Below are 20,892 nucleotides of genomic sequence, written 5' to 3'. Positions count from 1 at the left end.
ATAGGTTTAAAAATAATCATAAGAAAACATAATAAATTGACAGAAAGATGAATAGAGAGAAGATATATAAATATAATAATTAAGTTATTTGAAAAGGAGTTAGAGCCAATGGAAGAGAAATTATATTCAAAGATGTTTTATGAATGAATACCTGAAAAATGGAACAAAATAAAAACTAAAATAATACTAATATTAATAGAAGAAAAGAATGTTCCTGAACTGAAGGAAGATGTGAACAGTAAAGTGAAACAATTGATAGAATGCTGGCCAAAAATAATTGAAAGAAAAAAGACCATTGAAACATGCACATAAAAAGATACTTCTATTTCCCATATAGAGTGGGTTAATTTGGATGCTTTTCTTCTTTCTACAAGCCTATGCAAATATTATAATATGCATTATGAGAGTGAAGATCTAATATATAGCTGAACTTGGACAAAAGAAAGGGAAATTCACAAGTGTCATTTTTACACACAAAAATGTGAATTAAAGGCCAAGTTATAAACTGATGAGGTAATGCCACTGCAGCCTGAAGAAATGTGGTTCTAGATATAGGTTATGTAAATATACTGTGAGGCACATATTAGTAAAACTGCAGAAAATCTGACATTTTGTATAGATTTGCTCACTCAACTCTCTTTTAGATGGCTTTGTTCATGATAAAAGCTAGAATGTTTAAAGTCTACCCTTTCTAGACTTCCTAACAGTTCAGGTTTTACAAGTGTTTTGGCTTTCACCAAATATTCAGATCCACATGGTATATGAAAAGCATAAATAAGCGAAAAATGTATTTTTTTTCTGTTTCAATTGGTTTTGTTGGCAAGCAGAGTATAGAAGAATTCAATTTTTCTGGAGCAGTAATGCACAGGACTCAATGGTCAGTTCCTAGCTTGAGGGACAGGGCATACAGCAACTATTGAATAGCATAGATTGTGTCAAAGCTATTGTAGCACTGAAGTGAACAGTCATGGTGGCAACTTTCTCATCCTTAGGTCAGAGCATTATGATCCGTGAGTCAGAATAGTAGAAAATTGCATAATAGGGACCTTCCAGTTTTCTATCATTTTAAGACTCAGTGGAATTCACACACATTCACACATATGTGTGTGCATGTGTGAGAGAGAGAAGATGATAAAGCAAATGAACAAAATATAAACAATTGATGAATCTGGATATAGAACATATTGGACTTTCTTGCAGGATTCTCGTAATTGTCTGTAAGTTTAAACTATCAAAATAAAAAGTTTGAAATAAAAAAAGGAAAACAATGCAAAAGATAAATAAGGGTAGTAAAGTTGAATTGCAATAAGCAGGTGTATTAGTTTCTATGGCGGTGTAACAAATTATCCCAAATATTGCTGCTTAATAAAACACAAACATTTATTATCTCACAGTTTCCATGGGGCAGGATTTTAAGTTCAGCTTAGCTCAGTGTCCCACAGAGTTGCTATGAAGATATTGGTTGGGCTGCATTTTCATTCAGAGGCTTGACTGGGGAAGGGTCTGCTTCCAAACTCATTAAAGCTGTTGACAGAGTTCATTTCTTTTTGGTGTATGACTGACAGTCTCAACATCTTATTAGCTGTCAGATGAAGATTATTGTCAGATCCCAGGGGGTGCCCACAATTCCCTGCTGTGTGGTCCCCTCTGCAGGCAGTTCACAATGTGGTTGTTCACTTCTTGAAGCCTAGCAGAAGAGTGTCTTACTCCAGTGTGCTTAGACAGACTCTTATGTAACATAACATAATCAAAGGAGTGACCGTCCATCCCTTGCCATATTCTATTAGTTAGAAACAAGTTACAGGACCCTTCCATGCTCTAGGGAATAGGGCTACACAAAGGAGAGGGCACCAGAAAGTGGGAATTACTGGTGGCACTCTAGAGTTGTCTACCACAGCATGAAATTACTAAGTCAAATAAATGTGATTCATCCATTTCTATATAGTTTTCTATCTTCAATTTAAACTAAATTAAGAAATGGTAAAATTATTTTCTAAGAACTATTAATGTTATATATTTGAGAGAAACAATTTTAGACAGTGAAGAAAATGTTATCATTTTTTGGTATTCACTCAGAATCTTTAGAACATGTTTCCTTATGTTTCAGAAATATTTTACATGATCAATCCTGCCTACTAAAGGTGTTCTGTCATAAATACTGTACACCAAATATGTCTGAATTTTTTTCTAGTCAATGGTGGGATTGCGTTTCCCTGTCCCTTTTCTAGTTGGGTGTTATCTTGTGACTTGTAGGTATAATCAGGTGACTTGTTTTGATCAACAAAATGTAGGTGGGAGCTTTCATTGCATATATGTCCATTGGCATACTCATCTTTATCTGACTCAAAATCTTTGAAAAAATATGTCACAAAGGGGCTCCTGTCAGCCTGGATCTTTGAATGATTGCAGTGGGGAGAGTCTCCATACTGAAATGAGAAATGAATTCTTGTTGTGTTAGGTGACTGCTGTTTTTAGCTTTCTTTATTATTGCAGCCAGACCTAGTCTATCCTGACTGGTATGGACATTTGTTGTCAGAATTGGCATGCCACTATAACAAGACCCTAAGTTATGTAGTGTTGATTGAATGGTTAGTTGGCTGGCGATAAGGAAACAGAAACTAACAGCATGGTGATTCATCATATTCAGGAAGGAAATATTTGGTAAAACTCTCACCTAGGGATCAGATCATGTCCTTAGTGATATTATGCTAGATAGAGTAAGAGGTTAGAGAGTAGGATGTGAGCTTTGCATGTTGGTGAGGAATAGCAAGAAAAAGATGATAATTTTGATGTACAGGTTCAGGGACCATGCCACCCAATATCAGCAGTGCAAACTACAGGGTTTGTATCCAGTGAAAGAGGCAGAGGGTTCTTCCCTGGAAGAGTCCCACTCTGTGGTTTGGGAGTTTTTCTGGCTGCAGAGCCTTGAATCCTGACCTTCTGGTTCTCAAGTTAGTTCTGGAAGTTACCTAAAGTTATTCAATAAATTTCATTTCTGCTTAAAAAAAAAAAAAAAAAGACTCAGTGGAGGCTTACAATGAAAGGAATTGAAGGACTGGAAACTCCTCAGTATAATAAACAAGAAAGAGATGGAGATGTTGCAATCAATCATCATGGGTGACATACCATAATACTTCCACCCAGCAGGTCCTAGGTTACAGTCTCCTCATCAAAGCTCTGAAAATTGCATGCACAAGAGGTTTGGCATCAATAGCCAGCAGGGTAAGTGTGGCAATTAGAGCAGATAACACAACAGCATTCCAACATCAAGTAGAAGTAGTACATATTCAAAACAATGTTGAAGGCATAAGAAAGTTGTGTGAACCATTGACTTTTTTCCCCAGCATGCCTCCTCCTGCTACACTATTATTCCTTCTGAAACCACCTCACCTGTGAACCAACAAGAAGCTCTTGTGACAAGTTGACTTTAGGAAAACTATTAAGAATACTTTAAAAATAGTCTGTACACATCCAGAAGTGTACAGATTTTACATTCACACTCAGATGTGATCCTATAGGAACGTGGGGAAGAAATTTCCCTACAAAGGGCAAAATTGTGAGCAATATGTCACAGTTTACTTGATAATAATGGTTATTTGCAGTCAGATATATACAGACTTTAGACAATAACACTGTCCAAAGACAGTCTATTTGTAACAGGGAAGAGCAAACTTATTCCTTTAGCTCTAACCTTCGTACTCTATTGCCTCTGCTTAGTCATGCTGACTCTGCACCTTTGTAATAGAATTTTGAAATATACATAATAACCCTTTCTCAAGGCTCTGCCTCCCAGGCTTGACCTTTAAAGGTATAACACTTTTCTATTCATATAGAGATAAAAAGTTGCAGAACAGAAAATAACAATTGCCTTGTTGGAGGTTTAGAGGAACATTTTGAGCAGACTGACCTGTACAGCTGCAAGAACAAAGGATTATTACATCCCCTCCAGGGTCTGGTCAGTACCAAGAAGTTTGCAACACCAGCCAAGCTCTCCCCGCTGTTAGTATAAAAGAAGCCTGAATTCTAACTCTGGTAAGATGGTGCCTTGGGACACCAGTCCACCATCTTCTAGACCTGGTGCCTTTCCCAATAAAGTCCTTATTCCTTGCCCAAAACACCTTGTCTCTCGATTTATTGGCCTGTTGTGGGGTGAGTAGTTTGAACTTGGACTCGATAACATATTTACTTTAGACAAGCAGTTATGACTCACTGGATGGTCAGAGATTTGGAAAAAGCAAGACTGAAAGATTGAGACATGGAGAGCTAAACAAATGTATGTGAATGGGCTTCTCAGAATAGAGTTTGGTGACACCTATCCTTGTGAATGCCACCACAGGGTACTCATTAAATAGAAGGTTTTCAATAAGCAAGTGAACATTGTAACCCACAGGGTTGATTACAGTCAGCGTCTTCCTCAGCCACCCTTGTGCTTACCCAATAGGCCGATGAACCCAGTGGCCATGGGGACAGGATGGCAGTTACACATGGTTGCAACAACATGTTTCTTATATCAAGGCTATGACCAAAACTGAGTACCCAACTTGTTAGTAACAATGAACTATCTTTTGTCTCTGGTAGTCAACATTTTACAGGGTGTAAATTTGCTCCCAGATCATAGATTGGAGGCAATGATTTTCCCTCAGGATTAGAATTACAACTTCTAGAAATGGATTTATTTTCTCGATATGTCATGCTCTCTCAGCAAACTCATACTTGACTTACCGAATACCTCTTTCACCTTCTTGGTATTCCACACAATACTGTTTCTAATTCTGCAGCAAACAAAGTAAGGCAATATACGCCAACACATACTGAATTTACGGATTTTATTAAGTTCTAAATTCCCCAGAAACAATTGCCCAGAAACTATTGATTGTGTAATGGCTTTTTGAAGACTCAGTTAAAAGCCAGCTGGGAATACAAAACCTTAAAAGTCTGAGGTGCTTCCTTATAGGATATGGTATTATGCTTTGAACCAGCAACCCATATATACTGTTGTTTCTTCCTGTAACTAAAATGTATCGTAGAGGGAATCAAAGAAGAGTTGAGAATGCATCTGTAAATGTTACATTTAATGGTTCGGTCACAAAATCTTGACTTGGTCCACTCAATCTGGAGATCTGCTGGTTTTCAGGACTTAGAAACTGAAGGAGGAATGCCTCCTCCTGGGAACCTAGTTAAAAAATAAAATTGTGTGAAATTCAAAGCTGCGGCAACCACCAACCATTTGGATAGAATACCTCATTCCACTGGACAAGTAATAACTTTTTGACTATAGTGATTGAGTCTTAATATGAAGAGAAATTATAATTTTTATTTTATAATGTGTCTGACAAGATATGGGTGGAATCTAGGGAATTTGTTAGAATCTTTTCTAGTACTGCCATATTTATTTGACAGTGTTAAAGGAAGATTAAAGAAATCCCACACAGGCAAGTCCACCCAGATTTCAAATCCTTTGGAAACAGAAGAGAAAGAACTCCAGTTATTTCTGTACTCCCAAGGGCAAAAGTCCCGAAATGAATAGTTGAGGAAAGAAGCTATGAATACCAAAACAGCCTTGGGACCAATTAACAAAATGAAGATTGAAATAGCTTCTCATATTTTATTTGTTTATTTCCAAACTAAATATGTTTGTATATGTTAATTTATTTTTTCTTCTGCTTACACTAATATTTAAATTATTTTGGTGGTTATCACTGTAATTTAGCTCAAGCTTATAGTATATGATGTTCAGAATGTGGTTGTATTAAAGGAGAAATGAACACTCATAAGTGGAGAAAGTGACTGAGTTTGGTCTCCTTATTTATGGAGAGAATGAGCAGATTTTCATATGTGTTAAATTGAGATACATTGTTACAAATGTGTCCCAATAAGGAAGTATGTTGTATATATCTTTGAGTTTTCAATAATAACAGTTGATGGACACCATTATTTTTCTCAGGAAGAAAATTATCTGCTATTGCATTAAAACCAGAGAAGGCAACCTACCTCCCTAAGATTAAAAAATATATATGCATATATATATATATATATATATATATCAGAAATTGAAAGTGGAAAATATGAAAATACTTCAGATGTGGAAAAAAATCAACTGTTGAACATTTAAAAATTTTAAGGTAGACATTCTTTTTTTTTGTTTTTTTTAAGGTAGACGTTCTTGATATTTATGATTTAGCACTTAGAAAAATTATTTCTAGTTTTGAGTTGGATATTTGTACTCTTGTCTCTTTGGTATATTGCTATAAAATATTTCTCTTTCACATTTAAATTTATTTCATAAATCAGTGTGCAACACGTTAAATGAAATTATCTATATATTTTTCAAATACTTAGAGGAAGAGAAACATTAAATAAGAAATTTTAAATTTTTAAAATACTGTATGCTTCAGGAACGAATGTGAGTTGCTATTGAAATCTGTGCCTCCCCCAAATTGCAATTCTAAGACCACAAATAAAGTCTTTTCTATTTGCAAAAAAAAATTATGTGCTTCATACATGTCTATAACTTACATTTCTAAAAATAAGATGATTCTAAAACAAAATGGTTGATTATGTGCTAAGATCAATCAGCACTTGGAAGTTTAAATTTAAAATGATAATTTTTTTCTAGGAATTTTTATAGAAGTGCTAACTATAATCTATCTAATCTGTCTATCTGCCTAGATATCTATCATATATGCATGCATCCATCCATCAATTAATATTCTGATATTAATTAATCCTTCAATTAATATTCTGACAAACATCACCATAGTTTATATAATTTTTCTCCAGATTTTGCGTGAATAAGTAAACATCTTTATTATGCACCTAAAAATGTGAGCTAAATATCAACTTATTTAATATTTACCTAAGGTTATTTTAACATACTTTGTATTTTAAGATATTTTATATTTTAAACATAACATATTTTGAACATGAGATCTTAAATACAAATAGAATATTTGCATATATAAATCACTTTCCTTTAGGAGGTAAATCTTATTTTTTCAATTTTTTGAGTTATATATAACATAGAATTCAATGGAATATAAATAAACATGTACTTAAAAAAATTAAATAGTTAAATTCATATTTACTGTGATAGGTAAGTTCTGGAAACTTCTCTTTTAATGCGAAAGAGCATTTATGAAACCAAGCTTTGGCTTTAGAGTATCTATGGATGCTCAACATAAAACAAATCTAAAATTTAAACATAGTAAATTAAGTTTCAACTTCATTCTACAGATGTGTACACAATCACTTTTAGATAGTATAGTGAAGCCAGGAATAATTTATAGAGTGAGGAATTTTATGTTCAGATAAAAACTGGGGTTACTACAGGTAAGGAAGTGTTTAGAATTCCTCCAAATCCCCTCCAGGAATTCTTTCTTTTTCTAAAAGTGAATTAATATTACTCCATAACAGTAACTCAAAGCCAATAATCTAAAAGCAAAAGGAAGAGAGTGCATTAATATTCTCTTCTTTTGTGAATTCCATTTTCTTTTCTTTTCCATTGTAATTTTTCTCTTCGTCCTTGAACATGCCTCAGGGATGGAATGGCAACCTTTAAATGTAAATTAAAAGAGAATATATATGCACTTAGATAAAATTTTGGTGTAGTAACTTAAAATGTGTGATAATTGAAAAGAGAATACATGTATAACAGCATTTTGTATAAATGTAATATGTGTAGTGTATTAGTCTGTGATTTCTTTAATTTCAGTTAACTAGTATAAGCAATATAGGTAATATTTATATGTAAATAAAAGAAAAAACAGTTATGCTTTTGGCCTTGGACTTACCAAGGCCAAAATTTAACTTCTTATTTCTTTACATTTATTAACGTAGAGTAGTCTATGTTTATCCCATAGAAAGTACTCTGTAACTTTTTTTTCTGTAAATATTTCTCTATCTGTAACTTTTTTCTGTAAATATTTCTTGATCTCAATAGTATTGCCTATAAATTTATATATTATTGTCTAGTGCAGTCTAATCAAAAGATGTTTACATCCAACTTTCATAAATTTTGTAGTTATGTATTCAACATTGACATATGAGATCTCAAAAGACCCTGAATCTTTTATTCAATTATGAGACTTAGTATACTCTTTAAGATATTGGAAAGTAAATCATATCCCCTGTAGTCTCTTGCTGCTCATAATCAACTGGTTTTCCTTTCTAAATATAATTGCAGTTTCCAAGGAATATCTAATAAAGCTAATCTTCCTAGCTATGAAAGTAAGTGTACAAAGAATGTTTAGTATAAAGCATTTTTCTAAAGTAATGATTTCTATTATAAATGTATACATTAAAACCATCCCCTGTATACATACTTATGAACAAAAATAAAGAATTAAAACCGATGCAAAGCTGCTTCATTTTTTTATCCATATATTCCATAGCATTTTGATTAAGTCCTTCTGAGAGAATGCTAGATCTGCCTCAGTATTATCTTGCTTACTCATTACAACCCTTTGAGAGAAGCTAAATTGCCATTATCACAAGAAGTTAGAGAGATTTAGAAAGTTTTGGTGAATGTGTCAATCACATAGCTAGTACGTGCTAATACAGGCTACTTGTGAACTTAGCATCTACTACACTTCCTTGCAGGAAAGGGCTTCACAAAATAAAGAGGATAGAATTGGATATGATTTTAAAACAAGAAAGGAGGGCATTATGCTCAGCTAAGTGAACAGCCTCAGCAAGTTCATAAATTGACATGAAATTTGCATGAGAGCAGTAGTTTGGGAACAATAAAATCAATTTCCAAATATGCATTTTTTTCTATTTTCCCTAGGAGACAGTATATTTTGCTTCTGTTTTTGAGGTTTGTATCAGTAACAAGAAGCAATTTTTACATGCAAATAGGATGATAAATTCAATCTAAATATCTCTTGCAAAGAGGAAACACCTACACAAATCCTTATTAAAATTTACACTTACCATAGAAACTACAGACATATGTCAACTCAAAAATAAATCCAATATGGATGTAGAAGGTTTCTTTCAAGTAAGAGAGAATGCAATTATATGAAAAATTTCTCCACCTTTGACCCTGTATCAAAGATCAACCCAAATCATTTGTCAAGCATCCCAGAAGTGTAAATGAAACCAGAGTCTCAGTGTTACAATCAGAGCAGAGACTATCATCTATAATTAAATTATGGATTATGATAACTTTATTACCCATCAACTTGGCATTAAACAGCGTGAATCACAGCATGGGGTCTCTGTCAGCTAATGCTCCTGGGATGAGGATTCAGATGAGACCATTAGAACTGAAAATCAAAGCCAGCTTCCAGATCTTTGGCAAGGAGATAATGTCCTTCTGCATTGTTTAAAGGAAATGAGAGGGTCCAGAATATAGGCAAGAATTTTCCCATGGGGCATATGTATTTTAAAACATTTCTCAACTTTCTTAGAAACTAAATTTTTTAAAAAATGGTTTAATTGCTAAGTGTCCTTTACTAGATATATTTAATATAAAATGTGGCCCCAAAGAGGAGAGCACTAAATGATGAACAAAAAGAGAGCTATCCTCATGTCCCACCTCTGAGACAAGTGTAAACTAACATAAGTAGTATAAGCAAATTAAACACACCCCTGAACAAAGCAACCACTGGATTTCTTTTTTCAGTTAAACATTACACTTTTGAGTTGCTAGTGAAACTCACTAATTCATCTAAATAAAATTAAAATATTCAATGCTAATGATTTCTTGATACTTCTTGCCTAAGCATGGTATTGTCTTTAATGGCTTTTTAATACTTCATGAAATAATTTCTTAATGTCCAATAAGACTTTCTGAAAAATATTTGTTCTTCCTTCAACATGTTAAATGATTACATAGCTATAAGTCTTATGATTTATTTACTGGTTTCAGTTGAAGTGGGTGGTTGTCATCATTTCGCACATAGGAAGCTGAGAAGAGGAAATTGAGACCCTAAACACACAAAAGACATAAAATAGTAGGTGTTGAAGATGGAGCCCAAAACACAGTCTGCACGCGGCTGTGTGTACATTATCACCTCGCCGATGCTGCGCATTTGTTCCTACATCACTCCCTTTTGCTTGATTTGTAAGATTCATGGGTGAAATAATCATGCAAGGACTACAGAAGCATAAGTTTAATTTTTTATAGTTGCCACTCTTTCGTTTTTGATAGAAAAATGTTTTATGTGTATTTTAAAGATCTGAATATGTGAAGGAGGCAAATGTTTGAGAAAAGAAAAAGGGTAGTGTTGCCAGGTTCCTTCTCAGGAAAGAACAGCAACAGTAACACAATTAGTTTATCTTTTGACAAGTACGGTGCTTAAATAATAGTCACGCTGTTGATATCAAGCAACACTTCAGGAAAATGCTAGTGGAAAAGGAGGGTCAGCTGCAGTCAGTGCTGAGTACCTCACCTCCTAACTCACGCTTTCACCGATGTGCTTTGCCACAAGAAAGCAAAGCGCCCTAATTTCCAATTAACATTACAATTAATCCAAACATTTCTATATGCCAGCATTTATTCTGTGATTGATATGTGAGCCTGCAGTTTATTAAAATGCACCACAGGCAATTAGGTAATATCACTCTGGTGCACCTTCAGTTGCCTACACACTCATTTAATAAAGCCTTTTTAATACCTCTAATACTTTAAGTAAGTTACACAAAACCCCACACCCATGCTTAAATGGTAGAGAGGCAACAACGTGTGTAGAGTTGTTCCATCTTCCCTACTGCAAATGCCCAAACTGTATAACAGGAGCTCTAAAATGAGAGGTAGAAAGGTGAGCCTACCTCCATTTCTGGAGTACAAATCAGAAAATTTTAAAGACCCTTGGAATAGGGAACAGGATGGAGTGGAGTGGTGCATTTGCCTTTTACTCTTAGGAACTCAAGTTTTAAATTTACTTAAAACAAAATGATTTTGCTAACCTCAGGCTTTCACAAAATCTGATGAGATCTGCTTTATATGAGACAAAAGGAAATCCCCTCAAGGAAGGGCATGAGCCACAGGTAAAAAATTATATATCTATCTATCTATATATATATATATATATAGATATATATGTACATATATAGATATATATGTGTGTGTGTATAAATATACACACACACACAGATGCAAACATCTTTATGTAAAAAGGAGCCTGATGCTTGCCATTTAAGTTAAAAATAATAAATCATTTTGTTGCTAAAGTGACTATTAAAATAATTTTTATAATTTTTTTTTCTATTTTATTGAGGGAAAAATAACTTTATATTCAATAATATGTTAGTGTTAAGACAATAAACTTTTTTTGTCTTAATTGTCAAAGTAAGTTTTGCATCATGATGGCTTATTCAGGATTAATTTGTATCATGGAGGATCTTGTAACAGCTTATATAACATTAAGTAATGTCAAAAAGAAAAATTCAGGTTTGAGAGGTGTGTTTTCTGACAGAGCAATATGTATTTAATTATTTCATGGCATTAAAATTTCAGGTTCACTCAAACATATTTATTCACTAACTTATACAATTATTGCTATTGTTTTTGATCACGTAATGAAAAATACAAACTACTGGTACTTGCCTTATTAAACAAAACAATTATAAGCTGGTTAAACTGTCTATAGATGTCAAATCATAACTATTTAGAGAATTGGTTACAAAATATATTTCAATTAGTTATTTGATTCAGTCTTTCTATGCAATTTATGTGCAATATACAATTTTCCAATTGTCCTTCAGAAGTCAAGCATCTGGTTCTAGTTCATTTTGATGAAGGTGTGTTACTCTACATCATCTGGAAAGAAGCTTGTGCTATTCTTAGTTGCTATCACCAGCTGCATTACTGAAAGCAGGCTCTGTCCTTACACATTATAGATGGATAGCTTCAGATAAGAAAAAGCTATCTTGGTGAATGGTAGCCAGAATTTTGATGTTTCTGTCTACTAGGTGATAGGGTTATCATTCACAGCTCTAGGTGATTTGAGAAGATGCTGTCTGGAGCAATAGATAAAGACTCATTGGACTGTTGCTGAGGAAAAGAAATCTAAGAGAAGCATGTGAATTCATTACAAAGAAACAAATGCCATACTTTTCAGGCTAAGGGAAAAAAACAGCAATGAAAATGTATGAAAAATCTGCTGTATTTTCTTTTTGATAGGCATGTTCTGTGTTATTGAATTATATGAAAGAGATTAGTAGAAGAAGGATATATTGAGCTTCTTGATTATTTTCTTTTAATCAAGCAACATGATGACACATTTAGAATGAAGTTGTAAGGTAGCTCAATTCAAATGACAAGATTAACTGTAAATGATATGATGTATACAGTATGCTTTCTAATAGAACAAAGGAGGTCACAAGTGCTAGGATCAGTGTCATGTTCAGAGGATTCTTTCTTCTTTCAATTTATTTAGTTTTATTTAGTAAAGTTATTCTAAAAGAAATAGTATCTAATGGCTATTGGGATGTTTAAATTACATAAAAAACAGAGATGTGTGTTATTTCTTGACTAAATATTTTCTAAAATATATAGAGAGGAGTTAATTAGATGAGAATAGAAAATCCAATCTATGTTGGGAACTGTAACAACAACAAAAATTTTATGAATGTAATGGGTTAAAAATATTACAAAGTTTGTATCTGGACAGTGTGGACTTGCCTTAAGACTCTTATTAGGAGTGCATCTTAGAAAATGTATTTAATCTCTCCTTGACCCAGTATACTCATCTTCAAAAGAGGATGATAATACCTACCACACAAGATTACAGAAAGGATTATGGTGAATGAAAACCATTCGTATTCAATGGCTATTAGTTGTTTTCAATAATTTCTCCTCTCATGCTTGCTTACTTCAGTAGGGAGAAATTCCTAAATTTGGCTTTGGAGGAAAATTGGACTTTGACTCATTTGGTTATTATTTCAGAAAATCATGCATGTAACTGTAAACTCTTAATTTTCTAGAATAATGACTCTGAAAACCCTGGTCAAGTTTTTTTGTTTTTTGTTTGTTTGTTTGTTTTTTTATTGTGAATTAGCTAAGCTGATCACAAATTTAATTAAGCCTTATAAATATTAATATCTGAACCTTAGATCTGAGAATTATTACATAAATATTGGAGCATCTTATAATGATATTGAAAAGCCCTGTCCTTTCAAATATATTTTTAAAAATTTTTATGTTTGTTTTAATGTGATTCAAGTAAACAATTCTAAACCTATACAGAACTGCAGTTACAGTCATTGAAAATTAAGTAACATATTTCCTAGAAAGGAACATTTTGAGATACTTGCTTTATTCCCTTTTTTGCCAGTAGGCTTCTTTAAGGCAGGGAATGTCTTGTGTAATTGAATTAGCTGGACACTCCCTGTTCACTTATACAGACTGTGGTAAGAAAATGTAATTTTATTCCAAAATCAGTGTATCATTAATAGTATGTAATTATTAGTGAGTTAGCATTAAGAGAATGACACTAAACTGAGCAATGTATTAAAAGAATTAAACTACATTACCAAATAAACTGAAAAGTAATATACTTTCAAGGCATTGTCTAGAAACTGTTAATCTCTCAGAATAAAATTGTAATCTGTTTTACCTATTTGTAGGTCACTTGAATAATTGCCAGGTTTTTTTTAATGGTTCTGAAATGTGACTTAAAGTTGTTAAATATTTGGGGTAACTTTGAATTGTATAACTTAGAAAAGGACAGAATATATATATTCTTTATGCTATTTTCTCTCTCCTCTATAGCTTAACTATTAACTTTGTAAGAATTCTGAACAAGTCATACTACTTCATTACTTAGGCAATTCTTGTTTATATTTTAAATAAAGCTATGGTTACTATGTATTCTTTTATGAAATCAATGCATATTCAATATAAAAAACTAGTAAAATGCAGAAAATTGGAAAATAAATGTAGTCATTTATATCTTTACCAAAAGACATATCTACAATATCAAAGCAGATCACCAATTTAATGTATACATTTTTGATGATTCTGAATTTACTATTCATACAGTTAATGTTATAAATGCTTCCTCAAGCCAATTATTATTTTTTAACATTATATTAAAAGGTGAATAATATTTAGAGTAACCATATGTTTTGGTTTGCCTGGACCAGTCCGAGTTTATACCTGTAGCACTGGCTTTCTTCCAAATCATCCTTATTAAAAGTGTCTCCAACTGAATGGTCACTTGCGTAATATGCTTTTGAGTTAATGTCTACTATACGTATTCAAATTTCTCTATTTTTATCCATTTACATTGTTTCCCAAGTTTGGTAATGTAAAAAAAAAAATACTCTAATGACTCATAAGCCTAAACACTATTTTTTTAACTAAGAATTACTTTTTGATAAAATTTCCAAGATAGAATCACTGACTGAAAATGGTATGCTGTTTTCAAACTTTTGTTGCATGCTGCTAAATAGCTTTGCAATGTATTTTCCCTTCGTGGAGTTGAGATGCTTTCCAACCTGTTTTCTACTGCATGTCCTCTATGCTATCACTGCACAATCCTGTCAGCAAATGCAAACTCAGCACAAATACTTAACTCTAGTAAATTTTTAGAGTATGGAAACTGCTTTCTGTATCATAGTTGACGAGAGCAATGTGGTTCTTATTTAATAATAGTTCTGCAGCTCGATACTGAGCAGAGATGTTCTTTTTCAAAAAAAAAAAGGGTTGACCAAATTGCATTTTAGTATTTGTGTATATAAAGTGTATACACACATACATTACATAACTATATATATGAATTTTAAGCTCTCCAAAGCAATACAAATAACTTTTTTTATTGTATTAAGAATACTAGATTTAACCTTTTAATAGTTTTTTAAGTGTACAATACAGAATTCTTATCTATAGGAACAATATTAGACATGAGACCTCTAGAACTAATTCATCTTGCATAACTGAAATTTTATACTCATTGATTAGCAACTCCCCATGCCCCACTCCCCAGCCCATAGCAACTACCATTTTATTCTTTGTTTCTATGAGTTTGACTATTTTAATTACTCATATAATTGGAATCATGCAATATCTGTTCTTTTGGGACTGGCTTATTTCACTTAGTATAACGTTCTTCAGGTTCAGGTTGTCACATATTGTAGGATTTCCTTCTTTTTTGAGGTTGAATAATATTCCATTGTATGTATATACAACATTTCTTTTAACTTTTCCAAAATAACAGAGAGGAGGAAACATTTCCAAACTCATTTTACAAGGCGAGTATTGGCCTGATAACAAAACCAGAAAAAGACACCACAAGGAAAGAAAACTGCAGGCTAATATACCTGATGACCATAAATGTAAAAATCCTCAATAAAATACTTGCAAACCAAATTCAACGGCACATTAAAAAGATCATACAATATAACCAAGTGAGACTTAACCCTGTATGTAAGGATGGTTCAACATATGAAAATCAATCAATGTGATATACCACATTAACAGAATGAAGGATAAAAATCACATGATCATCTCAATAGATACAGAAGAAGTATTTGACAAAATCAATACTTTTTCATGATAAAAACTCTCAACAAATGAAGGACACTACCTAAGCATAACAAAGGCCAAAGAAGTAACTTTAGAGCAGAGGTTATATAGTATCCAATATCAGATGACAAAAACATTAGAATTTAATTCTCCAACTTTGACATAACTCTAAGAAGATTCAGACAACAAACATGAATAGTCCTACCTTTCTAAGTAAATAATGTATACATTTGTTTGGTATTTTGACGAATAAATTGTTATAAAGCACTCAGCATGTTCTTGAAAGTTTCTTCAGTGCTGAAAAATCTTGCTTTCCTTTATTAAAACAACTATCTTATTTAGAAAAAATGCAAAAATCTTATTTTTCATGCTAAATTCTACCAATATCTAAGGCCCAACATAAGTGGTCTCATTCTTGATTAAAAATTTAATGATACTCCAGGTAGACACATTACTTTGTCCCTCTGAATTCTCTTATACTTTGTCTTTTCTTATGATCATACATATATTTTGGTATATAATTATCTTTAAAATGCCTTACTTTTTTCACCAAATTACAACTCCCTCCATATTTTACTCATGTTCATTTAACTTTTATGTCATTTAGGTCAGATCTTTACATAATAGAATCAAAAGAGTACCTTTTTGCGTAAATGAATGGGACTAGTAAATAAAGTCAATATTTGCATTTGTTGAATGGTAATCCTGCATTTAGCAGATCAACATTGATTAAAAGGAGAAAAGAATGTTTACTTTTGTAAGTGATTTAACAGCACTATGTGGTGGAAAGAGAAGGTATCAGACTACCTGGGTTTTGTTTTTTATTCTGCAATAGCTACATAAAATCGGATGAGTCTTGAAGATCTTTTGGTCTCAGTTTCCTCATGTTTAAATTATCAGAGGGATACTGTTATCTCTAAGGTAGCTGCATGCTAAAACATTCTGTAATTTTACATTTTTTTATTTTATTACAAATATGTTAACACATTTGTAATCTGGAGCAAAATGTACTCTGATGCTTTACTTCCAATGTTTAAGCTTCACAGACGTTTGTCTAAACAATTTTTCAATATAATGATTATGACCTACATTCTGTCTGCTAAGTAAACAGAATTCTGTGAATTATTTATTGGAATTTAGTCTCAAAGTACTTTTCTTTGTAAGTATATTCTGAAATAAAACAACAATAATCTTTGTTGGCATTATCATTAGTTAATTCACTATTTTGAGAAAGCTAGGTCAGAGTGAGTTATTTTACTTTGGAAAAACTCTGATAGCAGAGAATATTCTGTTCTTTTACTGAATATTGGAAAAATCTGCAAAGACTGACAAATTAATCACAGATCGAAATCAGTGATGATGGCGCAAGGTTTCCCCTTTTTATAAAAATATGATTTCTATAAGGGTGACTAGAGGAGGAAAGCTTTTCAACTGTGAATTGGTTTACTAAGTATCCTTCAGTGTCAATAGTATGAAACCCATAGCAAACTCATTCCTTTAGAGAATGTTAGCTTGTTCTGGGTTTATAGCTTTGGTCATAAAACAAACCATGATATGAAGCCAAACTTATTATATTTTTTTAAAAAACACATAAGAATATTGTTTAAAAACTTTTATATCAAACACTTTAAATGTTTATGCCAAATGATGTTCATTATGCAAAACATCTAATTCAACTCTGGGCTTATGAATCCCTCTGTTAAATCGTGTGTGAAAATTAATTAGTAAGTTCTGTACCTCTTGGTGTCAAAAATGTTTACAAATATTCTTTTCATCGGTTATAAGGGTTATAGTGACCTATTTTTCAAATTTAAAATCCTAATGTGTGTATCTATATATCTATATATTTTGATACCACAATATTTTCAAACAATGTTGCCATGCTGATTCCACCTGTTCACATTTGAAAAGTTGACTTTTATATAGTTAATAATCCAGGGAATCTACCTATATAATCTCACATCTTTATCATAGATTTTATATTAAAAAACTCTAAAGGTTTTCATGTCATTGAAGTACATTTTATAGGAGCCTTTATTTTTGTAATGGTTTTCTCTTACAAAGAGTACTTTAGATATCTTGTCGAAGATTAAGTTATGATTATGTTTTGTGACTTTATAAATTATGTGGATGTATAACTCTCTATTTATAATAGGCTAAACAGGTAAAAAATATTTTCTTGCCACAAAGCTTCATTTTATATTCTGACACAAACACATAGTTAATTAGTGGCTTTTGGGGGGCTAAAAAGGTGATCCCAACTTGTTAGAGTATCATAATTTACTGAATAATATGATTGCCACTTTTAATGACACAATCTACAAAGGCTAATGATACATTGGATAGTATAAGAATGCCAATTAAAGGGTAATGGTCATTTCAAAGGTTAATGTTTGTAACTCTTAAGAGAGAATAAATCAATGTAATGTAATCCATTTTAAGGAAAAACTTCCCTTCTGTGATGATGTGACCAATTATCCTATTGGCAGTTCAGTAGACATATAATCATTTCATCCGTTACCATTAAAATGTCATAATAAAAACTTTGGAGATGTGGAAAATGTGAATCTTTTCATTTAACGTCCTTAAAAAGGGACTTATGTTGAATATGATTATTTGAATGAGAGAAAAGGAGAGCTGTTTCAAGTTTTAGAGAAGTTAAAATGTACCCAATGAAAACACCACAGCCATATTAAGCAAATGTCATTGCTGTATGTTCCATTAACATGGATGCATGTAATTATACATAAACACCAATCAGAATTTATTTTCCTTTTGAAAAGCTCAATAGTTTATAGAGTGACACCAATCAAAATTCATTGCCTCTAAATAATGGGTTAGAAGAAAGAACTATCATATCTGAGCATTATGAACCTTACCTCATTCTGAAAAGAAGCTGAGGTAAGTGAGAGATATGGTCTGTTGGCTCTTAATTCACGAAGTGACAATGACGAATGAATGGAAGTCAGCTCCAGCTGTAGCTGTATTTTAGCTCCTGGATACTTTTTGCTGCTAAAGGCACTGAAAAAACAAAATTTCCTATTAGCAACCAACAAATGCTTTATTTAAAGTGGTATCTAAACAGTGTCCATCAGGGAGTCACTTCATTTTTCTGAGAGGGAACACTTCTTTGTTAACAGATATAAAAACATCCAAAGGCATGTAATTTTGGGGGGTCCACATTAGATATCTGAGAAACATTGTAATCAGTAGTTTCAGTTTTTCCAAAGTTAAGCAAGTTGAACAACCTGTGGAAAGATAGAAAAAATAGTATTTAGGTTAATGGTGTTCATCTCTGCACAAGATCTTGAAAAGAGAAAAAAACGCAAAACACAAAGCTAAATTTAAGGAGACAAAAATAAGCTAATAATATTACTTGTTGCCTTATTTTCCTAAGAACAATTTAGTCCCACTATTCTATAAAAATGCTTCCCTAAAAAGTCACCAAAATTTTACTGGCAAACCCAAAGTCCTTCCTTGATTACTCTTCTCATTCGTTTATTCTTGGTTGAAATTAAATCCTATATTTCCACAGCTATGAAATGAAACCAATGTTCCCACAGTGACTCCATTAGAAGCAATCATACAGGAAGATGCAGGAAATTCAGAACTGAAAATTTATTGAATTCAAATTCTACATCTATAGAATGAGAATTAAAATACCTATCACATAAGTACATTATGAATATTAAATAAAAATTTGAGATATCTGAGAAATCTTAGCTGATTAATAGCTAATTTAATTATGTCATCTTTTATCCCATTTATTGCCTTAACTTTTTCCTTTCCCTTATATTAAATAATTTTGAATGATTATACTAATTCCAATAGCTGTAAATGGAATTATGCACATATAGTTTTTAATAACTTTTCTATTTGTCTCTGTCTGTCTGTCTCTCCCTCTCTCTCGTTTATATATATACTCTTACATATTTCAGAAAAGTACTATTTCAACTACAACAAATTATTACCTGTTGAAGATACAACATGCCTATGTACACACTAATCAGTTTAAGAAATAAAATATTTTATCAATAAAATTGAGTCTTCTATACATAACTCCTCAATTCAATTATTCTCTTCCCCACCCTCTGAAAGAGAAAACCAATCTCATTAGTTTCAAGAAGATTATTTACACTATTTTCCTTTTTTACATTTATGGCACATATAATATGTATCCATAACATTGTATTACTGGTTTTGAATCTTAGAGACTATCATGACTACAGTAGGCATGCATACTACAGTGGACTTCTTCTGGGGCTTTCTTTTGTTGATGAAAATAATCAATAAATGATCTATAATAGGAATAGAAAAAAATTTTCATTAGAGACAAACTGAGGACAATAGTCTAGGGGGAATAGATTCAAGAAGCACTTGAATTGTGTTCCACCAGACTACAAAATGGGGAAGGCTTATATAGGCAAAAACCTCAGGGTTTCAGTTAGTTACATGAGTTATTTATCAAGAATTATAATTGGAGCTGCAAGAAGTAAGGGTACTTGTTAAGCAAGGATTGACTTGGGTCCAAAATTGTTGTAGAGTTACAAGGGGAGAACTTGAGACCATAAGGTTGCAGCTGGCAGCTGGTAGCAGATATTGTTTTGATAACAGCAGGTAGTGTCCTTGAGTTTGATGCAGTTCAGAAAGTTCAAGTTCTCAGTAATGCAGGAATGTGTCTGAAATCACATCTACAATGACCACCCAGCTCCACTTTGAATGCCTGAACTACAGTTACTCCATTTTGATTTTTAAATGCATTCTTTCCTTTAATGGTTAAAGCAGAAGTACAAATGCATGTTTGACAGGCCGTAAGACAGGGTGTTCTAGTTAGTATAAAGTTCAAGCCAAATCATGTATACCATGATTTATTTATCCATTCTTATTTAGGTTCTATATATTTTTTAAACTTAATTCCTATTATAAGTGTCTTAGTCTGTTCAAGCTACTATAGAAAAATACCACTGATTAGGTGGCTTTATAAAAAACAGAAATTTATTTCTCACAGTTCTGGAGGATGGGACACCCAAGATTATGACTCCAGTAGATTCAGTGTTTGGTGAGGGTCCACTTTGTAGATGGCAGCTTTTTGCTTTGTCCTCACTTTGTGGAAGAGGCTAAAGAGCTCTGTGAGATCTCTTTTATAAAAGCACTGATTCCATTTATGAGGTCTCCATCCTCACGGTCTAAAGGCCCTGATGCAGGAAAGTCAGGGCCAGGCCCAAGAACGGCCTCTTCATGCATAGGCATTAGGCAGAAGGCAAAGCCATCTTCTTGTTTTTTACTTAATAAGACCATGATGCGTGGAGGAATGGCATCTGAAACAGAAACTTTGTAGCATCTGAGCAAGAAACTCTGGCCTTGAAAACCATGGAACAAATAAAAATGCATAGGCTGCTTATAATTTGATGACAGACAAA

This window comes from Eubalaena glacialis, chromosome 16 (assembly GCF_028564815.1).
Source record: "Eubalaena glacialis isolate mEubGla1 chromosome 16, mEubGla1.1.hap2.+ XY, whole genome shotgun sequence".
Taxonomy (NCBI): Eukaryota; Metazoa; Chordata; class Mammalia; order Artiodactyla; family Balaenidae; genus Eubalaena; species Eubalaena glacialis.
This window is presented reverse-complemented; position numbering follows the sequence as displayed.